Raw genomic sequence first — 3,095 nt, 5'->3', positions numbered from 1 at the left:
AGTGTTGTAAATACAACTTAACCACTGATTTCTAGCCGTGTCCATTTTTGGAAGGCCAAACAAAGTAGTTTCGCTTTCACAAAGAAACACAGCGTCACACGCGGCGGTGGCCTAGAGTGAGCGGAGGCTGGTTGCTAGAGTGAGGAACGGCTGGCAGGCTGAGTGAGAGGAGTCCGGTGAGCTTGAGAACGGCACGGCCGGCAGATTCGACGAAGGAGCGGCCGCTTTAGTCTTTGCAACTTTACAGATCTTCTTTATGCACCAAGAGCTTGTAACACTCCAAAGAGAAAGGAAAAATTGAAATCGCATCATATGACCCCTTTAAACTCTGTTCCCCCTGTTCATTCTGCATCTAAGTCCTCCCTTGCCAAACCCTGACAATTAATTTAATAAATTTTCATTTAATTGTAAATAACATGCACTGAAGTGTCTGAAAACACTAAATTCAGTTCACACTTAAGTATGATCTTTTAAAGGAAAGTATGCTAAAGTGTACTCCTTTTTCAAAAGGGCAGTGTTCTTCTCATGGTGGACTTACTTGAGTGAACTGAAACTATTGATGTAGGTCATGTGATATTCTACCCAAAGACAGCAGTCCAGCAGGTCAGAGCTCAACAGAGAGACAGTGTGCTGTGAAAACTCTTTTTCAAATCTAAAACAGAACGAAACTGTCAGAGAAGGAAAGATGCAGAAGTGATCTCAAGTTAATCTATAATAATTCTGTGATACAAACCTTGTGTAAAATGGATTTAGCTCCTCTAAACAATAGTGTACAACTGACTTTCCCAGATTCTCGTCAATCTTCTCAAGATTCCCAGCATAACTCGCTATAAGCTAACAGACAAATCAATAGGAGCAATTATAGAGACTTAGGTATGGGTAAATGTCAAACATGAACTCCGTATGGAATTTATAATGCTTGATAATTAATTCAATAAAAAACAAAAACAAATTAGATTTTAATTATTATAGAATCAGTCAAAGGTTTTGATCACACTTGAATGATAAGATTAGTCCCGACCTGACAGATGTCCATGTATATTTTTGACGTGAGGAATCCATCATCTGTTCTATCAGGAGATTTCTTCTTTTTCCACACTTCTTTTTCAAGCATGATGAAATTCTCCAGTGCATGTTTAAAGTCCTCCTGATATCAAATATGGCATCACAGTAAAGCAAATTGATGTAAAACAAAAATCTAATGCTTATGTATTGTATTAATATTGAATTTGCTAAACTATCTTTCCTTGCCGTAGCTTACCATTTGGCAATCACAGTAAGAGGTTTTTATTTTGTTCAGGTCCTCCTTTATTATAAGGGCTCTCTCATGGCCTCTCAGATCACTGTGGAATGCAAAAGAGATACAATTCAACTGAAACATGAATTAAGCAATGAAGTGTCATTCAGATATTTCTGTTTTTCTCTTAAAACCTCACCTGGGGTAGCAATGAATAATGAACTCTAGAAGAGCATAGTAATCTTTCAGCTCTGTCACCTTTTCCAGAAGTCTCTTTAGATGCTCTCCTACAGCCTCGTGATAGCAGGACACATACTGTAGGTTTCAAACACATTAAAGTCTTCTGGATATGAGTTCTGAAGCTCAGTCTTCACTCTCTCCAAATCCTCCACCACAGCTTTACCCAGAAGCCCCAGATGCACTGCCAGCCAGGAAGCGTTCTGCTCACGGCTGTCCAGATGAACTTTCTTCAGTGTATCTTGAACCCTGTTTAGTACCGCATCCCTCCATGCTTCCCTCAATCCCTGCATCGCTCCTGGCTCTCCCTGTCTCTTGTCTTCCTCCAGGATAATGGTGGCCACATAAGCCAGCAGCTCTTTATTGCATGAGGGCAGAGCACTGGAGTTGTGTACAATAACAAACATTTTGTTCCTTAGTGCGTCATAGAGCAGACTGAGGTCTTTCTCTTTATTAACCAGATTCGTTTGAGAAGCTCCTTCCCCCAGAGTGCGCTGTTCTCGCTGGAGTTCCAGGCGCAGAGAGAGCAGGTTCAGACAGGCCTCCTTCAGCATGTCTGTTTGTATATAATCTTTGATCTGCAAAACTATTGAGAAAACAAAGCGGGAATAAGAGAGAATTGCTTCGATTAAATTATATATAGATAGCATTATGCATTAAATGTGCTGTACTTACTAACACAACCTAACTAGAGATTTACCTGAGCATGGCTTTAGAGGGATCTCTGTCGCCTTAAATTCAAATTTCTCCTCTTTATCCACTGATAAAGATGTCCATTTATTTTTACTGTGCCTATAGCTTTTTCTGAAGAAAGAAAGTCTGCGAAAGACATCCTTCACTGTGCAAAACCAGAAAATATTATAACAAATTGTAAATTTTAAAGCTCAAAATCATTTTCCATTCTCAAATTTTTTTTTATGATGTCCCAAAAGTCTTCTGTAAGATCTTATACAGACAATATGATACACACATACATCACATTTCATTCCAGCACATTAAAACATTTGAGTTTTGTATTTTTTTTAACCATTTTTATTGTTTTGTATATTGTTTAATTTACATTTTTGTGAATTTTGTATTATACTGTATAGTGTATATTGGTATTAGTGTTGTACACTTGCACAACTTTTATATACTTATATTACAATAATGACCTAGCAGGGTGACAATATATATATTTTACTCTATTCGGTTTATGTGAGTAGGCTTTTTATATTACATATAATTTCTTTGACAGTGATATATTTACCATTAGAAGTGGGAGATTTTTCCATTGTTGTTACCCCTAATCCAAACTGCTACTGAATGACTCTGTACATTACATGAGACAGAAAGACAGAACATATTATGAAAGTAAAACATCATGCAACATTAGCCAACATCACATTTTAATATAGTGCTTTATTTAATGACTCTTATCACTGACTCTTCTTCACTGACTCTTATCAGGCAATGGTGTTTTACATTGGTTAGTCACTTATTAACTAGAAAACAGCACAACGTTATAGCCTACAGTAACCCTTATCACAGCGTTTAAGTGACAGATTGAAATATATACGTTTGTATAATTATATTGAAAAATTCATAAATCTGTAAAACATTGAAAGTATTCTATATTCAG

General features: G+C 37.0%; 1 pseudogene; it reads right to left on the bottom strand.

The window, feature by feature from the left end:
- Window positions 1-534: 534 nt before the first annotated feature.
- On the bottom strand, window positions 535-2,748 carry LOC107678507 (tumor necrosis factor alpha-induced protein 2-like; annotated as a pseudogene).
- Window positions 2,749-3,095: the final 347 nt, after the last annotated feature.

This window comes from Sinocyclocheilus anshuiensis, unplaced genomic scaffold (assembly GCF_001515605.1).
Source record: "Sinocyclocheilus anshuiensis isolate Anshui unplaced genomic scaffold, SAMN03320099.WGS_v1.1 scaffold536, whole genome shotgun sequence".
NCBI classification, from domain to species: domain Eukaryota; kingdom Metazoa; phylum Chordata; class Actinopteri; order Cypriniformes; family Cyprinidae; genus Sinocyclocheilus; species Sinocyclocheilus anshuiensis.
The sequence above is the reverse complement of the archived record's forward strand: the minus strand, read 5'-3'. Positions and strand labels throughout refer to the sequence as shown.